Raw genomic sequence first — 18,826 nt, 5'->3', positions numbered from 1 at the left:
GAAAGAAAGAAAGAAAGAAAGCTCGTTCGTGTCAGCGGATGCCATACGGGCGCTGACGAACGGAGATGCAAACCTTAGCGTTGTGCAGCACTTTGTACTGAATGGATGGCCTAAACGCTTGTCACCTTGTCACAATCACCTTCAACCTTATTTTTGCAGAAGACTGGAGCTGTCAAGCGTAGAAGGCCTGCTCTACTGGGGTCATCGCATCGTCGTACCCCGCAAAGCGCGAGCCTCCATGCTCGCTGAGCTACATCGGTCACACCAGGGTGCATCTGCGATAAAGACTGGCTCGGACGCTGTTCTGGTGGCCGGGGTTGGATGGTGAGATCGAAAGCCTCGCACGTTCGTGCATCTCATGTGTACAAGCTCAGCCAATGCCCCATCGACAGGTTCCTATCTGTTGGCCAGAAACCGGAACCAAATGGTCAAGGCTTCACATTGATTACGCCGGACCGATAGAGGGACGCATGCTGTTGATAGTCGTCGACTCGCATACTAAATGGATTGAGGCACTTCCCGTCAAGTCGGCGACCACAGAAGTCACAATTGCGCGTCTTCGGGAACTGTTTGCGCGTTTTGGCTTGCCGCAAACAGTTGTATCAGATAAAGGACCTCAGTTTGCAAGCCAGCAGTTTTCCCAGTTCATGACGGTCAACAACATAACTCATCTACGTAGTGCGCCGTACCACCCACAATCTAATGGTCTCGCAGAGCGTGCGGTCCGCACAATAAAGGATGGCTTTCTTAAGCACTCGATGGTGAACGATCTCGAAACAAAACTAGCGCGAGTGCTCCTAGGCTATCGACGTACCCCGCTACCGTGCGGCAAGTCTCCTTCAGAGATGCTGCTGAACTACCAAATTCGTTCGCGCTTGGATACTTGCATCCCTTCTCTACCTCAAAGTTACTCGCAGCCTCCCAGATTCCAGTCCGGCGACCAGGTGTGGGTGCGCAACTTTGGCCAAGGGGAGCGTTGGCGTCCAGGCATCGTCAAGAGCATAGAAGGTTCACGCCTTGTAATGGTCGACACTCCAGATGGCCTAGCCCGACGTCACTTCGACCAAATTTTCCGTCGCGTGCCTGTGCCACACGTGACCCCAAAAGCGGAGGCGTCCGACTCGCTTCAACCCAGCCCGGACAACAAGCATCGGCCCACGTCAACGCCAGAAGCCCGGTGCAGCCTGGCCACTCCAGAAGCAAGTGGCACTACGCCTGTTCCTTCGACAACACCTCCAACGTCCGTCCCAGCCGAACAGGCTCTCTCTCCCCCAAGTCCGCCGGTCTTACGGAGGTCTACCCGACAACGAAGACCCGTGCAAAGACTGCAGTTTTAAAGAAAGGGAGAAGTGATATGAAGTGCTGTGCCACACGTGTCAAACATGATTCGTTCTTTTTATGTTACGTCATAGGCAAGCAGCCTATATATCTAGATCGCTGTCGCTGAAATAAAACAGTGCGGTACGTGCTCTTGGATCGTCTCCGTCACTCTGCCACCCGCTATAACACTTGCGAAGTTTCACTTGCATGGTGTAACATACGGTGTAACTAGCACAGCTTCGCTGTTCGACCGTCTTCATGGAGTGCAAGGGGCAGTGATCTTTTTCTCGCGTTCATGTACCGGACGCCCCCACAAAGCCGTGATTCAATCCTGCCAAAACCTGCCCCCAGAGTTCAAACTTCTGCTCGTGACGACCACGAAGACCAAGGCCAAGTACGGAGCCACGATAACGTACAAAGTATCCTCAGCAGCCATTCCACTTCGACAGCCAAGGGAGCCACCAAAATTCTGTGGGTCATCGTTTGAAGACCCCGGAACCTAGCTGTAGACATACGAGAGGACCGCGGCGTTCAAAAACTGGAACGGCGAGGGCAAGCTACGCCATGTCTATTTTTCTTGAATGACGCTGCTCAGACCTTATTCGAAAACAGAGAGACCACCTTGGTGACGTAGGACAGATGTCGTGAGAACTTCTTGAAGACGTTCACGAGTGCCGTACGCAAGAAAATAGCCAAAGTTCTTTTGGAAACCTGAGTACAAATATCCCGTTCTTCACGGAGGAGATGACTCGCCTCTCCCGCCACGCCGACACCAAAATGTCTGAAAAAAAATTCGGTTCTTGATGTGGAATATGAAAGAACTGCTATTCGCTGAGAGAGAGAGAGAAAATCAACTTTTGTACTGAGCCCTTAGTCACGGTTGGTGCGCGCTGGCACCAGATGGGGTGGAACCTTCTTCTCAGGTCCCATATGCGTCCAGCAGTTCCTGGCCCCTTGCCGCCAGCGCGAGCTGGGTCGGTAGGTCGGGGCTGGACAACAAGGTCTCCCATCGCTCGGGGGGGGGGGGGGAGGAGTTGGGGCTGGGGCTGGGGAGGGTGAGGGGTAGGGATCGTGGGGGGTTTTTGAGCTTAGTGCACTCTGCAAGGATGTATGCTAGAGCGCCTTTTGACCGTCTGCAAAAAGGGCACGAAGTGTCATGCTCTGTTTGGGAACATCTTGTGCAAAAGGACGGGATGCGCTAGCGACCCCGCTTGCGTGCGTCGCACGATCGTTTGCTGCATTCGGCTGAGTTGTGGATGCGGACGGCATAGTCAAGGAAGAACTTCAGCGGTCACTGGATGAACGAGAAGTTCCCGCATCCCGCAACCCCAGCTGGAAGTGATTAGATACGCCGCCGACGCCCCACTGTCAACGTCCCCCTCCACGTCCGTACCAGGGCCCCACGACACTGCAATTCCGTTGTCTACCGCCGCTACCTCGCATGCCCGTCGCCCAGCCCAACTGCCGAAGGAAGAAAGATGCGTGGCACGCTCCATGCCCCCACTCACTCTGTTATCAATGCGGAGAAGCCGGCCACATCAACGCCGATGCCAATACCACGAATCGGGACTGCTAAAGTTTGCCGTGAGCGCCTCGCGCCCAGACAAGGTGAACGGTGTCGTGATCTCGCTGACTACCTCATCACCACTCATAGGAGCCCTCGATGCCCTCCCGTTCCCCGTGACCAGGCCGTTACCACAAATACGCCGACAAAAGAAGACCTGACGACGCGACATACCATAAATAGATCGAAGCGACGCAGCCGAGATCCGACGCAAAAATCTAACTGCAACGCAAGGCCAAGAACTTCCCGTCTTGATGTTCTCATTGATAACTAAAACGTCACTGCTCTCGTCGACGCATTGGCGGACTATTCGGTCGTCAGCGGACCCTTGCCGCTAAGTTAAGGAAAGTGCCGAATACTTGGCAAGGCCCTCAAATCAGGCCAGCTGGATTACGCCTCGAAACGCCAGCTGCAATTGCATGCAAGAGTTTCAGTTAAGGAACAGACTCAGCCTGTGACCTTCGTCATCCTGCAACAATGCTCACGAGACGTAATTTCTGGCATGGACTTCTTGAACCAACACGGCGCTGTCATCGACTAAAAACCCAAGCCGATAACTCTGCCCACGGATCAAGCGGTACAGCCGGAGAGGACTCTCAGTCATCGTGTCCTAAGCGCACTTAAAAATCAAGTCATTATCACGCCTCGCGCCAGCATCATGGTGTCCGTCACCGCAGAAGCAGCCAGAGGCATTGAAGCCATTGTCGAGAACGAGCAACAGCTGCAGCTCGATCGCAAAATCAGCGTTCCTAGGGGTATGGTCCAGTTACACCTAGTAAAAGCACAAGTGATGGTGACAAACTTCAGCCAGCAATATAAACACCCCAACAAGGGTACAGATATCGCATACAAGCAAGGTGTTACAGCAGTCAGCAATGAGCTTCTACTCTCAGATTCCGTCGAAGCTATAACGACTGTACATGTTTATGAACCAATTTTTTATAATAATCTGTCTTCCAAGCCATAAGGAAGAACGACTCAATGGTCGCCTCCAGCAATAAAAGGACTGCTTCTCGTCGTCATCAAGGATTCGACAAACAGAAGATACTAAGCATCGCCCAATGACTGAAGTATCCACTCGACCCCTCCGTCAAAGTCCGTACAGAGTTTCGAAAAGAGAACGAGAGGGCATAAAGAAACAAGTCGACGAAACGTTGCCCGAGGAAATCATCCAGCCATCGAATAGCCATAGGGCGTCTCCTGTGGGCTTAGTGAAGAAGGATGGAACTCTGCTGTTTTTCGTCCATTACCTTTGCCTGAACAAAGCCACGAAGAAGGATGTATACCGACTCTTATGGATAGACGACGCACTGGACACACGCACTAATGCAAGCTACTTTTTGTTGATGAAGCTCAAGACAGAGGTAGTGGCAAATCGACTAGAGGGATAGAGAGGAGACCGCTTTTATCACACCAGACGGCCTCTATGAATTGAAGGTAATACCATTTGGCCATATTGCTCTGTTCGCGCAACTTTCCAGCGCCTAATGGGCACGGTATTTCCTTTCTTGAAAAGCAAGACCTGTTATTTACCTTGATGACGTCCTCGCTTTAGCCTCAAACTTTGACGACCACCTTAAAGGGCATCTCCGACGATTTTGTTATGCCAACGGATGTCGATTAAGCTCGCTGGGTACGTTCCTCAGAACACTTCCGCCATGTCCTCAAAAAAGCAGGTTTGAGCATTGCGCAGATGTTTCACAAATGAATTTAATTATTTGCCTTGAACATCCTACCATGTCTCCTCCTCAGTTACAGACCGCATTGAGTATGACGTCAGCAGTGTTCCATGTAGCACATGCAGGGATCATGCAGACGACAGCGAGGATAGCGTCGAGGAGTCGACGATCGTGAGCCAGCGCATGACGTGAGAAGTTGCGTTCCTTGTAGACGCGCAGTAGATGGGAGGCAACTGGTGTTGCGTGTTAGCTGCATGAACTTCAGCCCTTGCCGTCCGCACACACACAGTTTGAGCCAATGCCGATCGCGTTCAGTTGAGGTTAACCCTATATGTCGCAGTCGTGTAGTTCATGAGTCTGCTGCTGGCGGATCTGAGCGACTGATCTGAAGCGTTTTAACACATCAGGATGAAGAAAACTCCTTCTGTAGTTCAGTTTTGACCATAACGATTTCACCATAACGATGCACAATACAGATTGTATTGTATTGTATTGTATTGTATTGTATTGTATTGTAAATAAACCATTCCTCATTTTGACGTAGTAGTTCTGCGGAAACCCGCAAGGTGGAGAGAAGTAATGAATAAAGGGAAAATGAGACATCCACCTGTTCGTAGCAATTGCTACAAAGGAAACCCACACGGGTTCCTCGAAAGAAAAGCCTCATAGTTGAAGAAAAATTCGTCCTGGTCCGGGACGAATTTTTCTTCAACTATGAGGCTTTTCTTTCGAGGAACCCGTATGGGTTTCCTTTGTAGCAATTGCTACGAACAGGTGAATGTCTCATTTTCCCTTTATTCATTACTTCTCTCCACCTTGCGGGTTTCCGCAGAACTACTACGTCAAACTCTTGCCTTTGCTTCGTGTTGTCGACAAATTCGACTTCGCCCTGCCATCTGCTGGCCGCCTGGTTAGCTCAGATGGTAGAGCGGCTGCCCCGGAAAGGCGGTGGTCCCGGGTTCGAGTCCCGGACCAGGACGAATTTTTCTTCAACTATGAGGCTTTTCTTTCGAGGAACCCGTATGGGTTTCCTTTGTAGCAATTGCTACGAACAGGTGGATGTCTCATTTTCCCTTTATTCATTACTTCTCTCCACCTTGCGGGTTTCCGCAGAACTACTACGTCAAGCTCTTGCCTTTGCTTCGTGTTGTCGACAAATTCGACTTCGCCCTGCCATCTGCTGGCCGCCTGGTTAGCTCAGATGGTAGAGCGGCTGCCCCGGAAAGGCGGTGGTCCCGGGTTCGTGTCCCGGACCAGGACGAATTTTTCTTCAACTATGAGGCTTTTCTTTCGAGGAACCCGTATGGGTTTCCTTTGTAGCAATTGCTACGAACAGGTGGATGTCTCATTTTCCCTTTATTCATTACTTCTCTCCACCTTGCGGGTTTCCGCAGAACTACTACGTCAAACTCTTGCCTTTGCTTCGTGTTGTCGACAAATTCGACTTCGCCCTGCCATCTGCTGGCCGCCTGGTTAGCTCAGATGGTAGAGCGGCTGCCCCGGAAAGGCGGTGGTCCCGGGTTCGAGTCCCGGACCAGGACGAATTTTTCTTCAACTATGAGGCTTTTCTTTCGAGGAACCCGTATGGGTTTCCTTTGTAGCAATTGCTACGAACAGGTGGATGTCTCATTTTCCCTTTATTCATTCCTCATTTTGTGCAGTGCACACACAAAAGCGAGAAGCGACGACACGGAGCAGTATCGACATCGGTACGTTGTCATTTTTGACTGAAAGGTGCCCGCCGCACTGACCGGCATTTCGATAAATTAAATGCGTCTACGAACATGGTTGTATTTTTACGTATTGTCATGCGGGCTCATTATTTAGGATCCTAGGTGCACCTGCCTCATCTCCCATATGTGCAGCAAGCGTAGGCCCCTTCGATACAGCATCGTAAACAACCACCTCCTTCATCTGCCAACAGTGTCTCTATGGCGTCGGCGTTTCCACGAGATAACTACGCGTTCTCTAAATGAACGATCATTTGCGGAACGTCCTCATCTACGTCCACTTTGAGGAATGTATTGTGTTCATGAAGAGAATACGAAGAAAAATAAGTAGGCAGCATCACAGCACTCCCATCTTATGGTCTCCCGGTCCCTGTTTTCGAAGGTGTGTGGTCGCTCATTCAGCGCGATTGAGTGATGCAACGGTGCTTACATGCACAAAATCTGCCTGTTTTGATATGTTCAGACATTAATTGATGTCGCTGATGAACTTACCTCAAGCGAACGGCGAGTGTTCGCTGTACCTGCTGATGTAATCAAATGAACCGTTCGGTGCTTGCGGGATACAAACGTGGAAAGTCGTGCAGGAAAGTCGTGCATCTTACAGCGAGCATGGGAAGCGCTTCCATCACAAGACGTAAAACACATCTAAAATAGCAAGCAGCACGTATAAAATCAGTGGTTAGGTTGCCCTTGGTCTTCATGCTGCAGCAGGATATGTAGCATGGGCGCTGGTCGTCGTATTTGACAGATACGAAGAGCTGGTATTCCTGACATTGTCACCCGGAGGCACGGCGGGGTCACAATTCAGCCGAGCGTCTGCTCTACGGTGCCAGTGGGCGAGACCGGCATGCCTTGCATGCTTACCAGGTGGAGACACTCGTGACTTCATACGAACACGCTCGCTCGGCCACTTGGTCGGTTTCGGTTTCGTTTTCGCAGTTTGTTGCTTATTTGAAACTTATTTTAGAATTTCCGAAACAATTCTACGACGAGACGCGCGGCAGGGGGTTCTCAGGAACCTAAATGTTCCATTACCTTGACATGGTCAAAAAATCCCCGGAGTTTCACTTTAAGCGCCTTGTGACTGTACTACAGGTCTACTGGGCTGACGTTGAAGTCGGAGAAATGCCCGCTTTGCTTAAGAAAACCTCCTGTTTTTGCGCCAAGTCATCAGCAAGTGGGAAATCCTTCCTGATCTGCAGATAAGGAAGGATTCCGTCCGCAAGTATGCAGTGCACACATTTCTTGGTCTGTGTGCCTACTATAGGCGCTTTGCAAAGACCTTCTTTCGCATCGCCGCTCTTCTGACAAGTCTTACGAAATCCGAGGTCAAGTTTAAGCGGGAAACACAGCAAGTCGAGACACTTAATAACTAAAACGATGCCTGCAGTCACCAGCAGCACTCAATCACTTCGATGAAGGCGCCGATACCGAAATCCACACCAACGCAAGTAGTATAGGCCTAAGTGCCGTGCTATTCCAGACGAAAGACAGGCTAGAAGAGGTCATAACATTAGCCGGTCGCTGTCCAAAGCGGAAGCTAATTATTTGACGACGGCAAAGGAATATTTCGTCCTAATTTGGGTTACGACGGAATTTCGCCCTTATTTATATGGCTGGCCGTTCAAAGTTGCAAGTCACCATCCCGCACTGTGTTGGCCATCCAATTTAAAGGACCATTCAGGACGCCTAGCGTGGTGAAGTCTCCGACTGCGAGAATTCGACATCACTGTAACATTCAAATCTGGACGAAATCACTGCTGCCGACTGCCTCTCCCGCGCTACTATTGACCCGCCACAGCAATACGACAAGGACGATTACCCTTTCCTAAGGACAATAAGTGCCGCCGACTTCGCCGAACAGCATCGAGCAGAACCGGGGCTAAGAAGCCTTTTGAATTTGTGGCGACACACTGTGCACGTATTTCCGCGCAGCCTCCGCCTTGTTATCATCCGGCCCAGTGTAACAGGGCTACACGCCGGACTGCGTTACCGATAAAACACAGCGCCACCGCTACGTCACCCGAGGTATGCGTCACCGACGGTGGCTACAAAAACAGGCTGTCCGGCTGGGAAGAGTTTCTTTTTAACGCGATAGCGTTAAGGAGCTCGTGTCGCAGAAAAGCCGGTGTCGTCGGCGTCGGTGTCGGCGTTTGCTGCGTTGACCGTGAGCGATAAATTACGGCAGGCACTCCATAAATAAAAAGCAACTTCCAAGATGGGCTGGGTGGGAATCGAACCAGGGTCTCCGGAGTGTGAGACGGAGACGCTACCACTCAGCCACGATTTCGATGCTTCCAAAAGGTACAAACGCGCCTCTAGTGAATGCGGTGTTGCCTTCGAAACGAGCCGTGGAAAGTTATACTGTGGTGTATATCGGTAATTATGACCATGTAACTTACAGAAGTCGCAATTACACGAGTAGCGAAGTGCGTTTCGCTGCATTTCTTCTGCGCTTTCCGCACACGGAGAGCCATCTTGCGGCAAACACAGAAGACCCACTCCTCTCCATGTACGGCGCTGCCCCGACAGATGGCGCGCCACGCACGCATTGGAGCTGTCGCGGCTCGGACTCTCTCCCCTGACAACGCTTCGCCTTGCTCCCTCTGTAGAATCAAGCGTCCTTCCTTTCTTTAGATCACTATCTCTCTATCTCTCTGCCCGTGCCGATCACGACGTTTGGCTGGCGTGCATCATTTCCCCCTCCTGGATACCGAGTTCTTTGGTTTGCTCCTCTTGCTCAGGCGCACGTTTCGTTGCTGCGCCGAACGCCGCGTTGCTCGACCATATGGCTCGACGCTCACCGCGTCCGATGCGGGGCGCCTCGTAAGTGATGGCTGCCCTGTAGCCCATTGTCTTACACCCCTTGGCGGGTCGACGGGAACGCTGTCGCGTTCCACTCTTGAAGGCGAAGCTTAAGCGTCCTCCAATTTTTTCCTTCCGCTACCAAGACGAGCGTAGCGTTGGTATGCTCGTCCACTGCCACCGCAAATCGAATAAACAGTTGTTACGTTTTTATGTTGGGATTCGTCCTTCTGCAGACAAGACATTCCACGTCTGGTGACCCGGACAACGGACAATAATGAATCGCCATGGACGAGCAAGACGCCCTTCAACGACAGCTGGAGCTTCTCAGGAGGCGGCTTCACACGCACCAGGAGGTGATCCAAAAGCAAGAGCAACAGCTTCAGTAACGGCACGACCAACTCAATGATCCTGCGCAGCAGCATCCTGCCGGCTCCGCCGAGGACGTCAGAAACCCGGCCGACGACATCCCGCACGCTGCCCCGCACGGCGTCTGGCGTGTCACTGTCAAGCTTCCGCGGTTTTGGGCCGACTTGCCCGAGATATGGTTCGCCGAAGTATGTGCCCAGTTTTCCCTCGCGCACATCACGCAAGACCGGACCCGCTACGATTGTGTCGTCGCTCACCTAGATGCCCGCTACGCCAACGAGGTCCGGGATATCCTTGCCAATCCACCAACGGACAACCTATACGAACACCTCAAGAATGAACTCATCCGTCGCCTGTCACTCTCGGAAGACCAGAAGGCGCGACAACTTCAGTCCGCAGAACTTGCCGAGCGCAAGCCTTCGCAGCTCCTCCGCCACATGCGTGCTCTCGCGGGCAACATGGACGTCCAGGATTCCTTACTGCGAGCACTTTGGCTTCAATGACATCCACCGCACGTCCAAGCAATTCTGCAGGCTCCGCTTACACTACCTCTCGACCAACTTGCCGGGATCGCTGATTACGTCATCGAGGTCTCTTTACCGCATTTGTCGCCGACCATCCAGGCTATCGCCGCACCGCTGCACACCACAGAGCTTGCGCGCCGTATCGACAATATCAATCGACAGCTCAGCTCCATTGGACGACGCCTGGATCAACGCAAAGCCGTGACCTTCACACCACCTCGTCACAGCAGCCTGGTGACGACGACCGGTACAACTAGCATCGACGCTTTGGTTACAGAACACGACAATGTCGACCACCCTGCTCCGCTGGACATAAGGGAAAGGCCAACGGCAGCTCGTACACACGGCTGTGAGCTGCCAACCTGGAGGCGGTCGCATCATCATCATCATCATCATCATCATCATCGTCATCATCAGCCTGGTTACGCCTACTGCAGAGCAAAGGCCTCTCCCCTACTTCTCCAACAACCCCGGTCATGTACTAATTGTGCCCATGTTGTCCCTGCAAACTTCTTAATCTCATCCGCCTGCCTAACTTTCTGCCGCCCCCTGCTACGCTTCCGTTCCCTTGGAGTCCAGTCCGTAACCCTTAATGACCATCGGTTATCTTCCCTCCTCATTACATGCCTTGCCCATGCCCATTTCTTTTTCTTGATTTAAAATAAGATGTCATTAGCTCGCATCTGTTCCCTCACCCAATCTGCTCTTTTCTTATAGCTTAACGTTACACCCATCAATCTTTTTTCCATAGCTCATTGCGTCATCCTCAATTTAAGTAGAGCCCTTTTCGTAAGCCTCCAGGTTTCTGCCCCGTAGGCGAGTACTGGTAAGACACAGCTATTATACACTTTTCTCCTGAGGGATAATGGCAACCTGCTGTTCATGATCTGATAATGCCTGCCAAACGCATACCAACCCATTCCTATTCTTCTGATTATTTCCGTCTAATGATCCGGATCCGCCGTCACTACCTGCCCTAAGTAGACGTATTTCCTTACCACTTCCAGTGCCTCGCTACATATTGTAAATTCCTGTTCTTTTCCGATACAGTTATGCATTACTTTAGTTTTCTGCAGAATAATTTTTAGACCCACTCTTCTGCTTTGCCTCTCCAGGTCAGTGAGCATGCATTGCAATTGGTCCCCTGAGTTACTAAGCAAGGCCATATCATCAGTGAGTCGCAAGTTACTAACGTATTCTCCATTTACATTTATCCCCAATTCTTCCCAACCCAGGTCTCTGAATACCTCCTGTAAGCACGCTGTGAATAGCATTGGAGAGATCGTATCTCCCTGACTGACGCTTTTCTTTATTGGGATTTTGTTCCTTTCTTTATGGAGGACTACGGTGGCTGTGGAGCCGCTATAGATATATTTCAGTATTTTTACATACGGCTCCTCTACACCCTGATTCCGTAATGCTTCCATTACTGCTGAGTTTTCCACTGAATCAAACGCTTTCTCGTAATCAATGAAAGCTACATATAAGGGTTGGTTATATTCCGCGCATTTCACTATCACCTGAGTGATAGTATAAATATGGTCTATTGTTGAGTAGCCTTTACAGAATCCTGCCTGGTCCTTTGCTTGACAGAAGTCTAAGGTGTTCCTGATTCTATTTGCGATTACCTTAGTAAATAGTTTGTAGGCAACTGACAGTAACCTGATTGGTCTATAATTTTTCAAGTCTTTGGCGTCCCCTTCCTTATGGGTTAGGATTAAGTTAACATCTTCGTCATTGACCAAATTACAAAGCAACGGTTCCTCGTCGACAGCGGTTCTGACATTTGCTGCTACCCATGAGCCCTTTTTCAAGGTACCCGTTCTCCTAGGTCTTTCGAGCTCTGCGCGCCAAACCGGTCTACAATCAAGACTAACGGCTCGCTGCGCCTGCACGTCCAGCTTAAAAACCTACGCCGTGGCCTTCATTGGAATTTTTTCATCGTCGACGTCATCGAGCCAGTCATCAGCTGAGACTTTTTGGCACACTACGACCTCCTTCCTGACTGCCCCCAGGACCGTCTCATCGACGCGACAACGGGACATGCTTCACCAAGACAGCGAACGACTACCCACCAGCCAAAGATCAATGTACTCGGTGTTGAAAATCATTCTCCGAACCACACCGTCCTTACCGGATTTCCCGGTTTGACGCGACCTAACGGTTTGCCACGTGATGTGCAACCCACCACTGTGCACTACATTGGGACCACCCCAGGCCCCCGGTTTTCTGCCGCGCCCGTCGCCTTGCCCGGGACCGCACGCACATAGCCAAAGCAGAGTTCGAAGCCATGCTGCGTGAGGAATCGCCCGCCGCTCCGACGGCCCATGGGCCTCGCCACGCCACTTCACCTTGTCCCAAAGAAGACCGAAGGCTGTCGGCCCTGTGGGGACTACCGTGCCCTAAACGCCCGCAACATTCCGGACAAGTACCCCGTTCACCACATACAGGACTTCGCCCATCGCATTTACGACTGGCACCTTTTCTCCGTGCAAAACTTGTGCAAAGCCTACATGCACATACCCGTCAATCCGGACGACGTCCTGAAAACTGCAATCATTACCCCTTTCGGCTTGTTCGAGTTTCCTATCATGAGGTTTGGCCTGAGCAACGCTGAATGCTTTATCGACAAAGTCGTTCGTGGCCTCGACTTCTCCTTCTTCTGTCTTGACGACATATTGGTCTTTTCCCGTAATGCCGAAGAACACTTCAGGCACCTTCGTCTACTTTCCCAACGCCTCGATGACCACGACCTACTCATAAGTGTCCCAAAGAGCACGCTCGGCACTTCAGTCGTCAAATTCCTCAGCCATGAAGTTTCATCAGAGGGAACTCGACCTTTGCCTCAACGCATCTGAGACCTGCAAAATTACCTTCAACCCACCACCGCTAAAGACCTTCGCCGTTTCCTGGGCATGCTGAACTTTTACAGGTGTTTCTTCCTCACGCAGGCGAGTGACAGGCTCCCTTCCATGATGCCTTGGCTGGTCTACGAGAAAACCAACCCGTCAGGTGGGCACCGGCTTTAACGCAACTTTTCGAAGAATGCAGCTGCTCTCTGCACCACCACACTTCTCTCCCATCCCATGCCAGGCGCTCCCTAGAGGCTCTTCACGGTAAAGTCCCTTGATAATTTGAAAGTAGCGACACTCTTTGAACTCTGCCGCCGCCGCGCGACCTCCTCCCCCCTTGCGCGTTCCGCCGCCGCAACTTTCGTGGCAACCAGTTTTCCCCCGTTTTCTGCACGGCGATTGGCCTCCCTGGCGTTGCCCTTGGAAATGCGCTGGTCTGGAGTTTTGCTTGTGTTTTTCTTTTTCGTTCGCGCCATTTTCCTCCTGAGCACGGCTGGCTCGGCGCTTTAGCTCGGCGTAGCGAACGTTGTACGCTGTGTTTCCTGCTCTATGTGCTAGCGCAATGCCGGGCTGTTGCGCATATAACTGCAGCAAGAAACCTGAAGATGGTTATGCCATTTTTATGATACCACAAGGAAAGCCTGCCGGCTTGTGCAGGAACCAGTGGCTGTATGACATTGGCCGAAAGAACTTTGTTCCGACAAAGAACAGCGTTGTTTGCGAGCTGAGGCGTCTTTCTTATAGCTCGTAGCAAAGTATGCCATAATGCTGCATTTTTTCATTAAGGTGCATTTTTTTCATTAAGGATTAAGGTGTATGGATAAGGATTAAGGTGGATGAAGGAGTAGTAAGGCGGATTACGATGGATTAGGGTTGATAAAGGAGGATTACGACCGTATAGAGTACGGTAAGGCGCATTAGGGGCGATGTAGGTTGATTAGATTGTAATAAGGTGGATTGGGAGTATTAAGGTGGATGAAGGAGAATTAAGGTGGATTAGGGTGGACTAAGGTGAATTAGGGTTCTTTGAGTATTAAGACCGATTAGTCTACCATAATTCTTCTAATGCACATTAATCCACCGAATCCACATTCATCGACCTTAATCCTCCTTTATTCACTTTTATCCACCATAATCCACGAAAGTCCTTAATGCACCCTATTCTACCTTCATCGACCTTAGCCTACTCTAAACCTCCTTAATGCACTTTAATCCTCCTTAATCAACCCTAACGCTTCCTCACTCACTTTTATCCACGCTAATCCATTATAATCGTTTTTAATTAACCTGAATCCACCCGAATCTACATACATCTGCCGTAGTCCACCATAATCCTCCTTAAACCACCCTAATGCCCCTTCATTCACTTTAATTCACCCTAGCCCACCATAATCCTCCTTAATGTACCTTAATCCTCATTAATCCACCCTTATCCTTTCCCATGCACTTTAATCCAGCGTAATCCACTATAATCATCCTTAATGCACCTCAACGCACCTTCATCGATCTTAATCCAACCTATAGTCGGATACAACTTTAGAAAAAAGGGGAGGCCCCGCCCAGATGACCGAAGCGGCGAAGTCACTGGCCGTCCGGCGCATGACGTCGGTCCAGAGTGCGCGCCCATTGGTGGATGCTCGTGTGCATCTGCCTCGGAGGAGTAAACGCCCCCTTTTTTCTAAAGTTGTATCCGACTATAGTCCTCTTTTATACACCTTAATCCATCTTCATTCACCCTAATGCACCTTCATCGACTTCAATTCACCTTAATCCTCCTTAATTCACCCGAATTCATCTTAATCCAATCACTAATCAGTCTTTACATTGCTAATCATTAATCTCTTATACGCGGCTGCACATGCTTTGGTTCGCTTCCCACCTTCGGTCACGTGATATTTTCTGTAGCTCACAACGGGACCTTGAAACAGAGGTCTAACTAAGGCTAATAACTAACTTAATAAGCCGCACACAACGGAATGTGTCACAAGCAATACTATATCAGACGCACGAAGCAAACCATCTGATCATGTGGCTGAAAAATTGTCTGGAGATGGCTTTCATAGATTACAAAAAGGCATTTGTTTCAGTAGAGGTACTAGCAGTCATAGAGGCATTGCGTCAGGAAGTGCAGACCGCTTACGTAAATATCTTGGAAAATAACTACAGAGATTCCACAGCTACCTTAATTCTACACAAGAAAAGTGGGAAGATACCTGTAAAAAAAGGGGCCAGACAAGGCGACACAAAAAGAGAGGGTCACACAAGGAGACACAATCTCCCCAACGCTATTTTCTGCGTGCTTGGAAGCAGTATTCCAGTTATTGAACTGGAAAGCTTAGGAGTAAGGATCGACGGCAAAGGTTCAGCCACCTTCGGTTTGCAGATGACATTGTTCTATTGAGCCACACTGCGACGAGTTACAACAAATGATTGAGGACCTTAACAGAGAGAGTGTAAGAGTGGGGTTGCAGATTAATAAGCAGAAGATAAAGATAATGATCAATAGCCGGGCAAGGGAAGAATAATTCAGGATCGCCAGTCAGCATTAAGAGTCTGCGAAGGAATACGTTTACCTAGGTCAATCATTCGCAGGAAACCTTGATAATGAGAAGAAAAGTTACAGAAGAATAAAATTCGGTTGGAGCGCATACGGCAGACATACTCAGATCCTCACTGCAAGCTTACCATTATCACTAAAAAGAAAGGTGTACAATCAGTGCATTCTACCTGTGCTAGCATATGGAGCAGAGACTTGCAGACTGACAAAGAAGCTTGATAATAAGTTAAGGACCGCGCAAAGAGCGATGCAACGAAGAATGCTAGACGTTAAGAGACAGAAAAAGAGCCATTTGGATCAGAGAGCAAACGGGTATGGCCGACATTCTAACAGTCAATAAGAGAAAGAAATGGTGCTGGCCAGGTCATGTCATGCGCAGGTGAGATAAGCGTTGGACGATTAGCGTTACAGAATGGGCACCAAGAGAAGGGAAGTGCAGTCGAGGACGGCAGAAGACTATAGGTAAGGCAATGAAATTAGGGGATTCGCGGGCGCTAGTTGGAAGCGGTTGACGCAGGGCAGGGCTAATTGGAGATCGCAGAGAGAAGCCTTCCTGCTGCTGCTGCTCATGATGATGATGACGATGACTAATCAATGACGCTTCAGCGTTTTTTTTTTGTGGATGCAGCCAGAAGGCCTAAAAGACATGTTTCACTAAACAATTCAGGCCGAGCAGCCCGTGTCAGTTCGCCAAACAGATTCGTGATGAGTATTCCTCAAGCTACAAACACCAGTATATTGGTCAAGTGAGTTGAACGTGTAGCACGGAAAAGGAAATATATATTGGCATACTTCTTTTCGTACTCTGCAAACAGCTGTAAGTCTGCGTTACTTCAAATTACCGTCACTCAATATAAACACGTGAAAGACCACCTAATTTTGCGGAGCAGCTAAAGAAGCAAGTGGTGCCGCTAGGATCTAAACTGCAGTGTTAAGTCTTCATTTCACTGCCGAGCGTTCCTGTGAGGAAATGCAAAAATTTGATATTATGCCGTGAACTACTCGACGTCAGCAGACCTATCTTAGTGAATTAAAATCAAGGTAACTGTTGCAGAAGTCATTTATAGCCAGTGTTTGTGGCCCAATTGTTGCACCGTGGCATGACTGGTATCATAACTGGATTACTTGTATGCGATGTTTTTGCGGTTGTCGATTCGCGCATGAAAAACCTCCAATGGACTGCTCTGCGCTCCTACGGCTGAGGCTATAGCGTTGCCTTTGGGAACTGTATTGTCGTCTAAGAAATAAGCTCTTTGAATACGTTTTCCCGAACGAAGACGTCGTAAAAATATATTTGAGACGACCACCATAAGTATACAAGCCGAGGAAACGAGAATGAACAAAGAAAAACACTGCAGAAGGCGCCCGGGCGCAAACAAATGAAGCAGCGGGCTCTGACGCCCCACTTGGCGACCGCTCTGTCAAAGTCAGTCGTGCCGGATCATACCTTTCTCGCGCCTTACAGCGATGCTCCTTGCATGTAACATCACAGAGTAGCAGGAAAAACTTTATTTGCTCCAATTAGTCAGAAATTAGCGGTGGCAGATAAGGTCGGCCGTCTTCACGGTCTTCTTCTCCATCTGCGCAGGGTCGACGCCCCTATTCCAGGGAACCACTGAGGGTGGCTACTCGGTCAGCGCGCCTTACTTGTCCATGCGTGTCGCTGCTGGAGAGTAGTTTCTCCCACTACTCCACACTCGGGTCTTTTATTTGAAGGAATTGTTGATTCTGAACGCATCCCCATGTAATGTGATATAAGGTGGGCTTGGCGCGCGCACCAGGGGCAAATGTCTCTATACTGGGTGGGAAACATCTTGCTTAGTGTGTTTAGATTTGGGTATGTTCCTGTTTGCTGCCTCCTCCAAGAGGTTGCTTCATGCTGATTTAGGCTGTTGTGGGGTGGAGGGTATTTGATTCGGACCTCCTTATAGTAATTCAGAATGACTGAGTAGCTTGGGTTGACTGGTACGGATTCCTCAGGGTCGGTGCTTGTGGCTGCTCGGTTTGTGTGCTTTCGAGCTGCCTTGTCCGCCCTTAGGTTCCCTTCTATTCCAGCGTGTCCCGGTACCCAGAAAATTGTATGCCTGAATTTGTTGTTACCCTGCAGGAGCGGAGGATGTGAAGCACTCTGCATCCTATTCTGCCGTTCATGTAATTCCGACACGTAGCTTGCGAGCCGGTGAGTATTGTAAAAGACCTTTCGGATAGGTAGCCCTCCACTGCCGCTAGAGCTAAGGCTATTTCCTCAGCTTCCGTAACCGAGCAGTCCTTCATTGACGCGCTGCTGATCTCTTTGTAGTTCGGGTTTATTACTATCGCAGCTGTCTTTACTATTTTTGTGCCTCTTTGCTTGGCGTATACTGCAGCATATGCGTATACAGTTGTGTTTTTTGTGGCGAGGTACTTTTCGACGTATTTCGCCCTAGCGTCCCTTCGCGCCGTGTGGGGGTTTGGGTCCATGCTTTTGGGTAGGGGGCTAACAGTGTATGTTTTCCGATATTCATCAGGAATCCCCTCCATTCTTTGGATTTATTTGATTGATTCCGCGAAGCCTAGCCTTATTATCAGTATCAGAGATGTTTCCGTGGGAGCAGTATGGACTGTAGTAAAGGCCGGGGCGCATATATTGAACATCTAAAACCCAACGTTAGCAACCGCGGTTGAACACGATTGGCTGAAAGGCCGCCGGTAAAGGCCGATGTCCCAGCAACCGCTATGAGGACACGTCGTGGTACACTAATGCTATTTAGGCTAACCTAACGTTAAGCTCTCTTGACGTTAATTTAACGAAACGTGGCCGACACCCGAAGCCGATAAATCTCATGGCGTAACCACTGTGAGAATACGCCGCACGACCGTAACGCCTTTTAGTGTAACCTAACCGAACGTCGATAATACAACCCACGACGATAATGGAAGAGAGAATAGTGTAGAGGAATTTCAAATCCCACAAGTAACGACGGAAGAAGTAAAGAAAGCCTTGCGAGCTATGCAAAGGGGGAAGGCAGCCGGGGTGGATCAGGTAACAGCAGATTTGTTGAAGGATGGTGGGCAGATTGTTCTAGAAAAACTGGCCACCCTGTACAAGCAATGCCTCATGACCTCGAGCGTACTGGAATCTTGCAAGAACGCTAACATAATCCTAATCCATAAGAAAGGGGATGCCAAAGACTTGAAAAATAATAGGCCGCTCAGTCCGTTGCGTACAAAGTATTTATTAAGGTAATCGCAAATAGAATCAGGAACACCTTAGACTTCGGTCAGCCTAAGGACCAGGCAGGATTTCGTAAAGGCTACTCAACAATAGGCCATATTCACGCTATTAATTACGCGATAGAGAAATGTGCGGAATATAACCAACCCTTATATATAGCTTTCATTGATTACGTCGGAACCGCAGCAGTCATGCAGGCATTACGGAATCAG

General features: G+C 49.8%; 1 protein-coding gene and 2 non-coding genes across 10 annotated transcripts in view; 2 read left to right on the top strand and 1 right to left on the bottom strand.

The window, feature by feature from the left end:
* Positions 1 to 18,826, bottom strand: part of LOC135918500 (uncharacterized) — a 349,800-nt gene that overhangs the window by 286,871 nt on the left and 44,103 nt on the right. The window lies entirely within an intron of this gene.
* On the top strand, positions 5,469 to 5,543 carry TRNAS-GGA (transfer RNA serine (anticodon GGA)). The gene has a single exon. It is a non-coding gene; the product is annotated as a tRNA-Ser (tRNA).
* Positions 6,031 to 6,105, top strand: TRNAS-GGA (transfer RNA serine (anticodon GGA)). Its single transcript has one exon. It is a non-coding gene; the product is annotated as a tRNA-Ser (tRNA).

Source organism: Dermacentor albipictus, chromosome 7, assembly GCF_038994185.2.
Source record: "Dermacentor albipictus isolate Rhodes 1998 colony chromosome 7, USDA_Dalb.pri_finalv2, whole genome shotgun sequence".
In the NCBI taxonomy this organism is placed as follows: Eukaryota; Metazoa; Arthropoda; class Arachnida; order Ixodida; family Ixodidae; genus Dermacentor; species Dermacentor albipictus.
Note: the sequence above shows the minus strand (reverse complement) of the source record. Positions and strands in the feature narration are given on the sequence as shown.